This window comes from Hipposideros armiger, unplaced genomic scaffold (assembly GCF_001890085.2).
Source record: "Hipposideros armiger isolate ML-2016 unplaced genomic scaffold, ASM189008v1 scaffold_481, whole genome shotgun sequence".
In the NCBI taxonomy this organism is placed as follows: Eukaryota; Metazoa; Chordata; class Mammalia; order Chiroptera; family Hipposideridae; genus Hipposideros; species Hipposideros armiger.
The window spans coordinates 281,099-295,988 of record NW_017731831.1 but is presented as its reverse complement, the minus strand read 5'-3'; the positions used below and the strand labels follow the sequence as shown (position 1 = coordinate 295,988).

Genomic DNA, 14,890 nt, shown 5'->3' with positions numbered 1-14,890 from the left:
GCCAACAATAAATGTTTTCTGGTTGTTGAATATGTGTATAGAGTTGGCAGCTTATTCTGAAATTTGTCAGATAGCCCTTCCAAAATTATACTTGTGAAATATTAAAAAAAAAATTGATTGCTTAATTTCTATTGAAAAAAAAATGCAGTGGCAATGAAATTGCAGGATTCTAGGTCATAAAAGGCCACTGAGCTTCACTCTTGCCTGCTGGTGCACTTGTTCTTGGAGCCCTGAACTTCTGTGCTAGAAGTCCAACTACCCTGAGGCCACTGCACTGTGAGGAAGCCACACCACACAGACAGGCCCTAGATGGGTGCTCTAGTCAACAGTGCTCATCTTCAAATTCTCCCAGGCTTGGCACCAGACATGTGAGTAAAGGAGTCTTCAGATAACTTTATCCCCCACCTGCTGTGTCACCCCCAGCTCTAGAGGCCCCAGGTATCATGGAACTGAGGCAAGCCATTCCTGCTATCTAAAATCCAAGTCCACAGAATCCATGAGCATAATAAAATGGTCGTTTTAAGCCACTCAGTTTTGGGTGTAACTCTTTATACAGCAATAGTAGCTGGAGCTCCAAGTATGAACAGTATATATTTTTTCACTGAATTTCTATTTGGGAGTGTTCTTGAATCAGAGATATGATTACAGCCATTATGGTATTAGATAAACTAACATCCAGGACAATTAGGGGACACGTAATGGCTTCTCCAGAGCTCAGATGCAGTGCTGGATGAGAGAAAAACGTGACAAGGATCAATTCTAAGTTATTTTACTTAAAGCAAGAAAAAAATTCTTTGAGGAAGTAAATCACTTTTCTAGAAGAGAAAATTGAGCAGAGTCTGGGTTCCTAGGGGCCACTGAAAATAGGCACAACCCCCGTTCCCCATTATTCCCCAGGGTGAACTGCCTCTGGGTGTATGGTAGACCAGCACCCAGCTTAGGCAGGAATGGCCCCTGCAGGAAGAAGGAGGAAGCTTATTAGACAGGTTAGGAATTTCCAGGCAGTCTGGGAAAAGCCCTTTCTATTGCTTCTTATATATGTCTTTTTTATGTCACACTGTGGGTAAGATACACACACACACACACACACACACACACACACACACACACACTGTACGGCTGACAGTGGACAGTACTTCCTGGTGATTAGATAAAGTGATCGTTGCTGGGAAGAGAAGGGAAGTGCATGCTTCCAGTGAGTTTTGCCTGATGTGGCTGAAATGTGAGGAACCTGGCAAACTTCCCAGTCCAAGAAGTCTATGTGACAGACTGATAAGGAAAGGAGATTAATCCCCACGAAAGTTACTGAAGTGAAAGTGAGCTGTCCGTGCATGGGACCCTTCCTTATATGGAATAAAATAAAAAACAAAACACAGTAGATTTTGTAATATTATCTTGACAGTTAATATTCATCCGTATATATTGTTAAGACATTCAAGAATCCAAGTGATTATTATTTGGACTATTATTTTTCTTTGTTTAAGACATCTGAACAATGTTGCATAAATCAGGATGGGAATATAAAGTTCTTAGATTTTCTTCCCCAATTAAATTAATTCATCAATAAATACTTACTGAGCAGGTAACTAAATATGTTCATTCAGATAAATTCCAAGAAAGAAACTTTAAAAATCTGTGGTAAATGGATGTTTCCTAGAAACATACAACCTTCCAAGCCTGAATCAAGAAGAAACAGAAAATCTGAACTGACCCATTACAACTAACAAAGTCAAATCAGTAGTCAAAAACTTTCCACCAAACAAAAGTCCTGGACTAGAAGGTTTCACAGGTGAATTTTACCAAACATTCAAAGAAGAATTAACACCTATTCTTCTCAAACTATTCCAAAAAATTCAAGAGGACAGAAAGCTCCCAAGCTCATTTTATGAGGCCAGCACTACCCTGATTCCAAAACCAGACAAAGACATCACACACACAACAAAGAATATTATAGGCCTATATCCCTGATGAGCATAGATGTGAAAATCCTCAACAAAATATTAGCAAACCAAATACAACAATACATTAAAAGGACCATATACCATGATCAAGTGGGATTTAGTCATGGGATGAAAGGTTGGTTCAAAATCCACAAATCAATTAACATGATATACCACATAAACAAAACAAAAGATAAAAGCTATATGATCATATTAATAGATGCAAAAAAATTTTGACAAAATCCAACATTCATTTATTTGATAAAAGCTCTCAGCAAAGCGGGAATAAAGGGAACATACCTCAACATAATGAAGGCCATATATGACAACCTCACAACTAACATCATACTCAATGGGGAAAACCTAAAAGAATTCTCCTTAAGATCAGGAAGAGGACAAGGATGCCCACTTTCACCACTTTTATTTCACATAATATTGGAAGTCCTAACCACATCAGTCAGACAAGAAAAAGAAATAAAAGGCATCCAAATTGAAAAGGAAAAAGTAAAACTGTCATTTGCTGATGACATAATTCTATATAGAGAGAACCCCAAAGAGTACACCAAAAAACCTATTAGAACCTATAAATTCAGTAAAGTAGCAGAATACAAAAATAATATTCAGAAATCAGTTGCATTTTTATACACCAATAATGAACTATCAGAAAGAGAAGTTAAGAATAGAATCCCGGGCCTGCCGAGTGGCGCGATGGTTAAGAACTCGCTTGGGATGCCAGAGGACCCCGGTTCGGATCCCACATATGAGGGCCAGTGACACTGCCCTCTACAGCTAAGATGCTGAACAACAGTTCAACCTGGAGCTGGGCTGCCGTGAGTCGCTGGCGACGGCGTAGGCTGCAGTCCCTGTGGCAGTGGGTTGCCATGGGCTCCCATATGTAGCCAGCAGCCAGCGTGAGCGGCCAGCAGCCGCAGTGAGCGGCCGTCCAGAAGCCGGCGACTGATCTGCCTCACCAGGGAAGAGCGCAATGATGGTGTCAACTTGGGCCAGTGAAGCAGCGTCCTCCACAACTACATTGAAGAACAAAATGACAGCAACTTGTCTGTTCCCTTCCCCCAATTCCCCATCACTGTTCCCATCCCCCCAATTACCCAATAAAAATCTTTAAAAAAAAAAAAAGAATAGAATCCCATTTACAATTGTATAAGAAAAAAATAAAATAAAATACCTAGAATAAATTTAACCAAGGAGATGAAAGACTTGTACTTGGCAAACTATAAGGTACTGAAGAAATAAATTAAAGAAGATACAAGTAAGTGGAAGCATTCAAGGATAGGAAGAATTGATATCGTTAAAATGACAATACTATCCAAAGAGTATCTATAGATTCAATGCAATCCCTATCAAAATACCAATGGCATTTTTCACAGAACTAGAACAAATAACCTTAAAATTTATATGGAACCACAAAAGATCCCCAATAGCCACAGCAATTTTGAGTAAGAAGAACAAAATTGGAGGTGTCACACTACCTGATATCAAACGATACTATAAGACTATAGCAATCAAAGCAGCATGATACTGGCATAAAACAGACACATATATCAATGTAACAGAATAGAGAGCCCATAAATAAACCCACGCCTGTATGGTCATTTATTCTATAACAAAGGAGTCAAGAAAATACAGTGAGGTGAGGTAAAGACAGTCTATTAATTAAATAGTGTTGGGAAAACTGGACAGGTACATGCAAAAAATGAAACTGGACCACTTTTCTACACCACATACAAGAATAAACTCGAAATGAATTAAAGGCTTAAATGTAAGACCTGAAACCATAAAACTCCTAGAAGAAAACCTAGACAGTAAATTCTCAGACATTGTTCTTGGTAATATTTTTTGTGATCTATCTCCTTGGCAAGGGAAACAAAAGAAAAAATAAACAAATGGGACTAAGTCAAACTAAAAAGTTTTTACACAGCAAAGGAAACCACCAACAAAATGAAAAGACAGCCTGCTGAATGGGAGAAGATATTCACCAATGATACATCTCATAAGGGGCTAATACACAAAATTTATAAAGAACTCATACAACTCAATACCAAAAAAACAATTAATTCTATTAAAAATGGGCAGTGGACTTGAATAGACATTTCTCCAAGAGGATAAAAAAACACAAAGAGGCCAATATACATATGAAAAGATGCTCAATGTCACTAATCATCAGAGAAATGCAAATCAAAACCAACAATGAGATTCCACCTCACTCCTATCAGAATGGCCATTATCAATAAATCAACAAACAAGAAGTGCTGGTGAGTTTGTGGAGAAAAGGGAACCCTGGTGCACTGTTGGTGGGACTGAAAATTGGTGCAGCCACCATGGAATACATTATGGAGGTTCCTCAAAAAATTAAAAATAGAACAACCATATGACCCAGCAATCCTACTTTTGGGTATTTATCTGAAAAGTCCAAAACACTAATCTGAAAAGATATATGCAGCTCTATGTTCACTGCAGCAGCATTTACAATAGCAAAGATATGAAAGCACCCCAAGTGCCTATAAATAGACAATTGGATAAAGAAATGGTACACATATACAATGGAATATTACTCGACCATAAAGAAGTAGTAAATCTTACCATTTGCAACAACGTGGATGGACCTAGAGAGTATTATGCTAAGTGAAATAAGTCACACTGAGAAAGACAAAGATCTCATTTATATGTGGAATCTAAAGAACAAAATAACAAACAAACAGAAACAAGCTCATAAACACAGAGAACATTTTGAAGGTTGCCAGAGGGGAGGGTGGTTAGAGAGCTGGGTGAAAAAGGGGAAGGAATTAAGAAATACAAATTAGAAGTTACAAAACAGTCATGGGGATATAAAGTACAGCATAGAGAATATAGTCAATAATGTTGCAACAACTATGCATAGTACCAGGTGGATAATAGACTAATTGGGGGGATCACGGCATAAATTATATAAATATCTAACCACTATGCTGTACACCTAAAAACTAATATAAAATTATATTGACTGTCAACTGCAACTGAAAAATAAGTAAATGAATGAATGAATGAATGAGTGAGTAAATAAATAAATAAAATTTATTTCCCACTCATGTAACATCCAATTGTCATAGGCAAGGATAGGCAGAGCTCCACTCTACACAATCTTACAAAGACCCCAGCTGAAAGGGGCAACACCATCCTCAGTGCATGACTGGCCCATGGCATAGACATCCAGCCAACATATAGGACAGACAGAGCAAAGGATCAGATAAGCCAGGTCTGGAAGTATTTACATCACTTTTGCCCATATTCTGATAGCCAGAACTCAATCACATGGTCCAAATTAGGTGCAAGTGTTTCTGGGAAATGTCATTCCTTGCTGACCATCCACCTCCCAGCACCATAGAAGGGAGAATAGTTTTTTGGTGAACAACCAACCCTCTGCCACACATCTCATTTACACTGTGGATGCTATCCATTCCCAAGCCTGTGGATAATGCCATAAATAATCAGATCAAGCCCAGTCCCATACAATCCAAAAGACTCATGTTTTGCTGTCTTGGTCTGTATTACATTTCGTTTGGAGCAGTGCTATGGAGCTGAGAGATGGTTCTTCCCACGAGGACGTGGCACTGAAGGATGAGATTATGCTAGCTCACCCTCATAGCACATACATTGCATAGCAGTGTTATGACCTTTTATGTTTCCTGTGTTCATACCCAAGGAGTTCTACCTTGTGAAAAAGGAGTGTTCCTCTGGTCCTAGTGGTAAATGGGCACATTAGCATGCTCGGTGCCCCAGGCGTTGGGCATCCAGCATCAGGCATCAAGATGTGCTATGGGACTAGGTCCTGGCCAGAATTTCCCTCAGTAATAATTTCTAGCTGTCCTTGTTCTCCTGTGAGCAGCTACTAACGATGTGATGCCAGGGGAAAACAGGCCTACGTAGACAACTATCATTTACATAATAAATTGTCCTGCTCCATGGCTTCATCACCCTCCTTCTATGTAGCTCTAGATTATTTTTAAGAATGGCAACATAAACTATCGTTTATTGTTATCCCATTATACTGTGCAAAGTATAGTACAACTTTTTATCTGTAATATTAACAATTGTTCTGCTAGGTAGACATCTGCTTTTCATTTTAAAATGAAGTATCTCAGCAAGGTTAAGTAGATCATTCAAGGTAAAGGATGAGTGGCTGAGCTGAAATTCAAGTCCAGACCTATGTAACTTTAAATGTTTTCTCCTTCCTGCATGCCATATGACAAGTACCACCAGCTCCCCCACCATCGCACCATGGGGTGCTTATCACCAGCTTCCAAAAGCAAATGCTTAGCACACACAAAGCAAACACCAACCCATTCATCCTTCTCTGGCAAGGCTCAGCCAAGGAAGGCTTCTCAGACTGCTCAGGACCAGCCCGGGCACCTTCGCCTTGATAGGGTAACCCTTGCATGCAGGAAGTTTGAACAAACTCATTGGAGAGTGAGAGCTCATTGTACATAACTCTGCATAGCAATAACATATAATCTGTAGCCACACCCACTCCTTTTCAGCCATGCTAAAGGTAAGCTGCAGAGACACAGGTGATTTGGATTATTCACATCATCATCATACAAAGCTGCCTTCTCACCACTTCACAGAGTTGCTTCTTCACAGTCAACAGTGAGGTATCCCTTCTATGTCTCCAAAGATGTTACAAAAGCAGCATCGATTCAGAGAGTGACCACTGGTCACCAAGGGAGCCTTTTTGCCAAGCCACAGAACATTTTAAAAGATAGTTACTAAAGTCAAGAATCCATATTATTTAGTAGCACCCTCTCCAGTGGAACATTCTTGTGTGCGTCTTTGGAGGCTTGAAGCAAAGGCACAGCATTTTGGCACTGGAGAATAGGGCAAAGAAAAGAACACTGCCTGTTCACCCAGTGCCATTATTAAAGTAATGACTTCTTTTATTGGAGTACTTAAGATTGCCAGGAACTATGCTTGATGCTTTACACGTGTTGTCTTAGTCAATCCCCACAATGATCCTATAAAGACTATAAAATTATTATTTCTATTCTACAGAAAGAAAACAAAAGCAAACTAAGAGTCAGATGAAGTAAGCACATCGCAAATGACAGCAGAAGAACTGGAGCCCAGTTTTGTCTGTCTCTAAAGCCCGTGTTCTTTTCTTTGTACCAGCTGACCTAGCGCTGTTTGCAAAGAACGCCAGCCAGAAGGAAATCCCGGCATGGAGTGGGAAGGCTGTCCAGTGCTCCATGGCAGAGTCATTGTGCAGTTACAAGAAAGGGAACACAGTGTTCCGAAGTTGCACAAGGAATGTAAACAAAACACATGGAATCTCTCAGAATTGGTGCCAACCCCTTGCTGGAGGTTGAGTTCAGAAAAAGCTTTTGTGTAGCATTTGACTAAGTAGCTTGGCCCCCAAAATACTAAAAGAAAGTGGTGAAAGCAATGACTGAGTTTTGCAAGTGTCTATGCATTTAAGGTAGTTTATTTCTTCCTAAGCAAATGGCTTCCTTGCTTACATCAGCTCTCAAATGCTTACTGAGCTACTTAAAAATTCCGAGGAAAATTAGAACTAGCTTTTATAAGGAAAAATCCCAAAGCTGACATTTGTTGATGAAAGTAATTTCACAAGGTTTCACAGATGGTCTTGGTACTTCACAGTAAATCCTAATGTCATCTTTTTAAGATTTGTAACCACTTATGGGGGCAACAGTAGGATGGAGTTACATGAAGGGCCGCTGCCAGCATGTCCCTTCATACACAATAAATAACTAGATCAAGGTCAGAAGTGCTTCAACTGCTTCAAAAGAAAATGCTCACATGTAAAAATACATATATTATTTTATCATATTTTATTTGTAACTGGGGTTTTAGGAAATTATAGGTACAAATGAGTGCATCAAATGTACCATTTACTGAGTGTGTTAGGGCCTACATATATTATCTTATTTCACCCTAAGAGTACCTTGTGAGTTTGTGGAGAAAGGGATTCTCATGTCCATGCTAGAGACAAGGAAACTGAAATTCAGGGAGGTTAAGTGACTTTTCTCAAGAACACAGAGGTAATACATGTCTGAGCTCAGATTCAAACCCAGCTCTCTCTGCTCCAAAGACAAGCTCTTTATCTGTTGTCTGAATAACAGATGAGGTTTTCTTTTTTTAGCTGAGCCTTCCTGCCACCTGTTGGCAGCTCAGTGGTCGCCCAGTTCGGACTGGGAATTGAACCGGTGACCCTGTTGCTCAGAGCTCACACTCTTGAACGAGCTCTTAACCAACCAACTGAGCCACTTGGACGGCATTAGACGAGGTTTTCTAACACAACTGTACCACTGCTCATCTGAGAGACTAGAGGACGTCTGTATCACTTTGAATTTCCCCTTCCTCATAGGCCTCTTAGGAATCCGTGGGAGTAGAAAAAAAAAAAAAAAGATTTTTATATGTGCTCAAAGGTTGCTTTTTTGTTTTTGCTATGTGCTTGGCTCTTTCTTACCCTACATATCGATCACATGCCAAAATCCCCAAATTCTACTATCCATTAAGTGAAGCAATACATAATTTCATCAATCTGAAAGTCATGTTTTTAAGCTCCAAGACTTTGCCCACAAAAATCCCATGCATCATGGGATTCTTAGCTCTAATTATTGAGTCCTTTCACATCTTTTGCTATTTGGAGGCTTTCACCTTTCCAGGCATAAAGTTGTGACTGGATGCAACTTTAAGACTGAACCTCTTGGCCTCTTGGAGCCTGTCAGCCTCATTTGCCTGACCTCATCTTGTCTGGGGCTAAGGTAAACTGGCATCGTTTTGCCAATTTCAGGATCCTGGAGGGCCTTTCTGTAGTTTAACATCATCCTTCAATTCCCAAAAGATTTTGATGACATCATAGGCCATAGATTTGGAAACTTCATTATATCATCCTATTCCTGGTTACTTCTGAAAATGATCAATAAAACCAACTTCTGATGTTCCCAATTTCAAAGGGACCACATGGTCAATATTTCTTTGTCATGGATGCTCAGGTTGTTTTAAAGACAGGAAAGAAGTGTTGCTTCCCTTGATCCATTTTGAACAGAAGTGTTTGAACACGCTTCTGTAAAGTCTAAGAACTCATCGCCATTGTCTCTCCCTTTCTTATTTCCATCTTCCCCCACCTAAACTATGGCCTCCTGCCACATGACAACTCACTCATGTTTTGAGCTTCAAAAGACCTAACCCAAAAAAAGCATGGCGTTAACTTTTACCCTGGCCTATAGCTTGAAAAGAGAATAGATAAGGAGCGAGCCTACCCACTTCTCAGGTCAGATCTTCAGTAAGGGGAAGTAGAGGAGGAACTCATACAAATTCCTAATAGGTTTGGGCAGATTAAAGCAGAGAAAGACAAGAGTTGATTCAAATTTTGTGGGACCCTGAAGCTTATATAATTTGGAGTGCCCCCTTGAAGGAAAAGAATGCAACATTATAAATGTAAAAATAGGTATGAATGTTAATAATTACAGTGAGAAAATAACACAAGACAATATATTAATTTAAAACTAGCAAATAACACAAACACCACAAAGTCCAAAAAATTAAGGTTTTTCACTAATTAACTGCTTAAAACACTTTTAACATATATTTCTTCGCTGCCTATTTCATAATATTTTTATAGAAATAGTGTAAATATAAACAGCTTTTTCTCCAGCATGTTTATCAAAATTTGTTTTTATTATTAAGAAGTTTAGAAAAGTTCCTTTCAACTTTACAAGTGTTTATTGATAATGTCACATAAATATTTAGGATCGTTTTCAAGTCTGGGGAAACCTCTATGGTCTCTCTTTCACAAAGGACTTGTTTCAGGTGTTTTCACCATTTGCAATATTGCTACAGCTTTGTGTCCCGTAAACATAGAAATTCTGAAAAATTCTATTTCATGCACATTCTATCAAAAATAAAAAATGCATATGGTGAATTTACAATTAAATACTCTGCATTATCAAGGTCATATTCCCAACTGGGAAGAACAACACTTTTGAGTTGGCATCAGTGAGAACCTAATCCTCTACTTACAGTTTTATACTTGGAGGGCTAGAAGAGTTTTCTACAGACTAGCTTCTGACTCCACACATTTCAAACATTGTTTCTCTTCCACTCCTTATGTGCTTCTAATGCTGGTGCAAATTGTTCTCTCATTCTGCACATTTATGTCCTAACACTGGGTAAATCTGCCCAGTGGGCTGGGGAAGCATTCTTGGAAGCCATTCCTCATCAGGATGGTTATTAATAACTATATATAATTTGGTCTGAAAACCACATAAATATATCCCATTTAACCCAAACTAAATATATCTCCAACCCAAACACCCTTAAAGCAAATATGAAAAACACCCAGGACCACTCCCAACACCAACACAAGGAAAATAGAAACAGACAGGAAGCCAGACTGGAACAAAAATACAGCATTTTTCTTACTTTAATATCTTACTTTTGCAAATTCTATTAACATGTGACCTAAGTCCTTATGGGGACTTAGAAGAAGCCAGAGCAAGTCAGGGACCCTGCAGCATAAGCTTCAAGAGCTTCATGTTAAAGTTCCCTGGGCAGTAACATTTCAAGGAATCCAGCAAGAGATCCAAGATGGCGGAGTAGATAAACACTGTGCCTGTGTCCTTCCGTGATCACATTACAATTACAACTAAATTATAGCACAATCAACCTGGAGAATCATCTGAAGTCTAGCCAAACAGAAGTCCTACAACTAAAAATATAAAGAAGAAACCACATGGAGACTGGTAGGAGGGGTGGAGACATGGAACGGGCCCCAAGCCTTATGGCAGTTGAGAATCAGGAGGGATGTCTCGGCCATGGAGTTTGCCTCCAGAGAACCAGGAACCCCAGGCCCCCACACCAAGCTCCCCCGCCTGGAGTACTAGTGCCAGGAAGAGGAGCCACCACAACATCTGGCTGTTAAAAAAAAGTCGGTCTTCCAACCATCTGGGTGGGGCAGAAGGCTGCAGGAAACCCAGACATCCTCTTAAACGACCCTCACATAGACTCACTCTCTCACAGGCGCTCACCTTGGGCTCCAGTGGAGGGATGGTGACTGAGGGGGCCTTGGAGACATATGGGGGCAGACTGATGTGTGTGGCTTCAGGGGGAGGACTGGAGAACAGTCAGCATTTTGCCAGTGAGGGGCCGCCTCCCATGCAGCCAGCCATTGGGAGCCATCTTTCCTGTGTTGGGTCCTCCCCCACAGACCAAATCTGAATCTAATTGGCCTAGTGTGCTCTGCTGCTCCACCCTACTGACTCAGCTGGGAACCTGCCCCACTAAATTCATATACCACAGGAGGCACTTTCTCCTCAAGCAGCCAGTCCCTCCCACATTGCACTCTTTCTTGGAAAACTATGAGAGTCCACCAGCCCCAAGTGGGCAGCGACTGGCCTCAGTGTGCTCTGAGACTTTTGCTGAGTTGCTCCAGTCTCAGCACTGGCACTAAAACAGTCTACATTAACCTGGTGACCACAACTCTTCCCATCTAGTGAATCCTTGAGCCTCTGCCTCACCCAACTCGAGTACCACATGAAGCTTTATCAGTGGCTGAAACTTAAGGGAGCTGGCAGGTGGCAGCAAGCCACTAGGTGTCCTGCCTTTTTGTGGAGTTACCTCAGGCCTGGTACTGGTGGCAGCCATCCTCAGTTCACAGTGTGGCCTCTCCCATGTGCCTCCAGGTTTAGCACAGACAGTGAACAACCACGGATCACATTGTAGTTCCTACCAGGTAGCCCTGGTCAGTCACAGGTTGTGGCTGACCTGGACCTGTACCAGAGCCCCTCCCAAGAGGCCCTAGAACCAACATACTTGGAGGTTGGCTTCAGAACCTAGCAGAGCACTGTCCAATTAGCTCCCCAAGTGACACACACAAAGTGGTCTCAACAGGCTCCAAAGCCCACTGTGGTGAATCCCACTCAGTGGGTTAAGCCTCCTGCACAGTAGTCCATAAGCTGTGGATGTGGCCAAACCCCACAGCCAGTCAGCCTTAGGGTCAATGCCACCTACTGATGTGCCAATAGCAATCAAGGGTCAACTTGATATAACAGGAAGGCACACACAGCCCACACAAGGGACACTCCTGGAACACCTGACTCAGGTGACCAGGGAGACTGTGCCACTGGCCCCACAGGACACCTACTACATAAGACCACCCAGCCAAGACTGAAAGACATAGAAGATCTACCTAATACATAGAAATAAACACAGAGAGGCAGCCACAATGAGGAAACAAAGAAATGCATTCCAACTGAAAGAACTGGAGGAGAAAGAACTCCAGAAATAGAAGTAAACAAAATGGAGGCAAGCAAACTACCAGAGACAGGGTTCAAAACAATTATTAAGATACCTAAGGAACTTAGTGAGAATTTCAACAAAGAGATTGCAAGTATAAAAAAGGACATTGAAACCTTAAAAAAGAACCAGTCAGAAGTGAAGAATACAATAACTGAAATGAAGAATGCCCTAGAAGGAATCACAAGCAGACTACACAAAACAGAGGATTGAATCAGCAATTTGAAAGACAAAGTAGCAGAAAACACCCAATCAGAATACAAAAAAGAAAAAAACAATCCAAAAAAAGGAGTGTTTAAGAGACCTCTGGGACAACATCAAGCATAAAAACATTCACATCATAGGGATACCAGAAGGAGGAGAGAGAAAACAAGGTATTGAGAACATATTGAAGAAATAATGACTGAAAACATTCCTAACCTGGCAAAGGAAATAGACATACAAGCTCAGGAAATGCAGAGAGTCCCAAACAGGATAAACCCAAACAGGCCCACACCTAGACACCAAACAAGCCCACACCTAGACACATTATAATTAAAATGGCAAAATTTAAAGACAAAGAGAGAACCCTAAAAGCAGCAAGAACAAAGACAAAAGCTAAAGGAGTTCACCATCACCAATCCTGTATGACAAGGAATGTTTAGAGGAACTTCTTTAAGATAAAAAAATAAAAATGATAAAAAACATGAATAATAAAATGGCAATAAATACATACTTATCAACAATTACTTTAAATGCAAATGGATTAAATTTTCAATCAAAAACACTGGGTGGCTGAATGGATAAGAAAACAAAACACTCGCTGCCTACAAGAGACTTCAGATTGAAAGACACACACAGATAGAAAGTAAAGGGATCAAAAAAGATACTTCATGAAAATGGAAATAAAATTTAAAAAAGCTGGAGCAGAAATACTTATACCAGATAAAATAGACTTTAAAACAAAGGCTATAAGGAGAGACAATGAAAGATCCAGTAATCCCACTTCAGGGTATTTATCTGAAGAAACCCAAAACACTACTTCAAGGGGACATCTGCATCCATATGTTCATTGCAGCATTGTTTACAGTGGCCAAGATGTGGAGGCATCTTGGGTGTCCATTGATGGATGAATGGATAAAGAGGAGGTGGTACATACATATAATAAATTATTGCTCAGGCATGAAAGGGAATGGGTTCTTGCCATCTGCAGCTGCATGGATGGATGGGCCTGGAGGGTATTGTGCTGAGTGGAGTGTCAGACAAAGATAGATGCAATGTGATTTCGCTTATATGTAGAATCTAAGACCAAAATTAACATACAAAACAGAAACAAAGTCACAGATACAGAAAACACCTTGATGGCTGCCAGATGGTAGGGGGCTGGGGGTGTGGATGAAAGAAGGGGGAAAGATTTAGAAGCACAAATTGGTTGCTATAAAGTAGTTATGGGAGTGTAGGGTACAGCATAAGGGATGTAGTCAATAATATTGTAATAACTATGACACCACATACAATATGACACCACATATTGTATGGTGTCAGATGGGTACTACATTTGTTGGGGTGATAGATGGGAGGGAGTTTGGGGCAGGGTGAAAAAGGTGAAGTAATTAAAAAGTACAAATTAGTAGTTACAAGTTGGTCATGGGGATGTAAAGTAAAGCATGGGGAATATAGTCAATAATATGGTAATAACTATATATAGTGCCAGATAGATACTAGACTAGTCAGGGTGATCACTTCTTAAATTATATCAATGTCTAATCACTATGCTGTACACCTGAAACTAATATAAAATAATATTGAATGTCAACTGTAATTGATAAATTTAAAAAGAGGATAAAAGGGGAAGGGCAATAAGTGACCAAAATTTCCAGGTAAAAAAACAAATAAGTCATGGGGATGTAATGTACAGCATAGGGAATATAGCCAATAATATTGCAATAGCATGGTAGTGCCAGATGGTTGCTGGACTTATCATGGTGATCACATCTTTAGGTGTATGAATGTTGAATAACTATGGTGTACCCCTGAAACTAATATAATAGTGTGTTAGCCATATTTTTAATAAAAATATTTTTAAAAATAATAACATAAAATACCTCTTAAAAAAAAAAAAAGAATGCCAGCAGAAGACAGAGCCGGCTGTGTGTAATATGCCTCTCCTCAGCACTGTTGGGCACAAAAGCCCCCAGAACTCCAGGACTTACGGACCACCTGAGAAATAAAGGATGAGAGAAAGATCCTTAACATTCAGTTTATCCAAAAGAGACTGAGTCTAAACCTCAATTCTGACATCAGATGAACAGGGCTTGACATAATGAGCAAACTGAATTGCAGACAAATGAAAGCTACTCTTTGCCCTGAGATTTAAAACCAGTTCTAGTGGGTTGAAAGAGTCCCCCTAAAATTCATATCTACCCAGAACCTCAGAATGCGACTTTGAAAATAGGGACTTTGCAGATGTAATTAGTTAAGTTTCTTGAGATAAAATCATCCTGGCTTTAAGATGTACTCTACACCCAATGACAGTTGTCTTTATAAGGAGAAGCAAGGACACAGAGGCACACACACAGAGGAGGCCATATGAAGACAGAGGCAGGGGCCGGCCAAGTGGCGCATTGGTTAAGACCTGGCTTGGGACGCCAGAGGACCCC

General features: G+C 40.2%; 1 long non-coding RNA gene across 1 annotated transcript; it reads left to right on the top strand.

Annotated features, from left to right (window-relative positions):
* The first annotated feature begins 241 nt into the window (after positions 1-241).
* LOC109395696 (uncharacterized) lies at positions 242-7,533 on the top strand. The gene is made up of 3 exons (XR_002126712.1): positions 242-368; positions 6,987-7,020; positions 7,104-7,533. It is a non-coding gene; the product is annotated as an uncharacterized LOC109395696 (long non-coding RNA).
* The last annotated feature ends 7,357 nt before the right edge of the window (positions 7,534-14,890 follow it).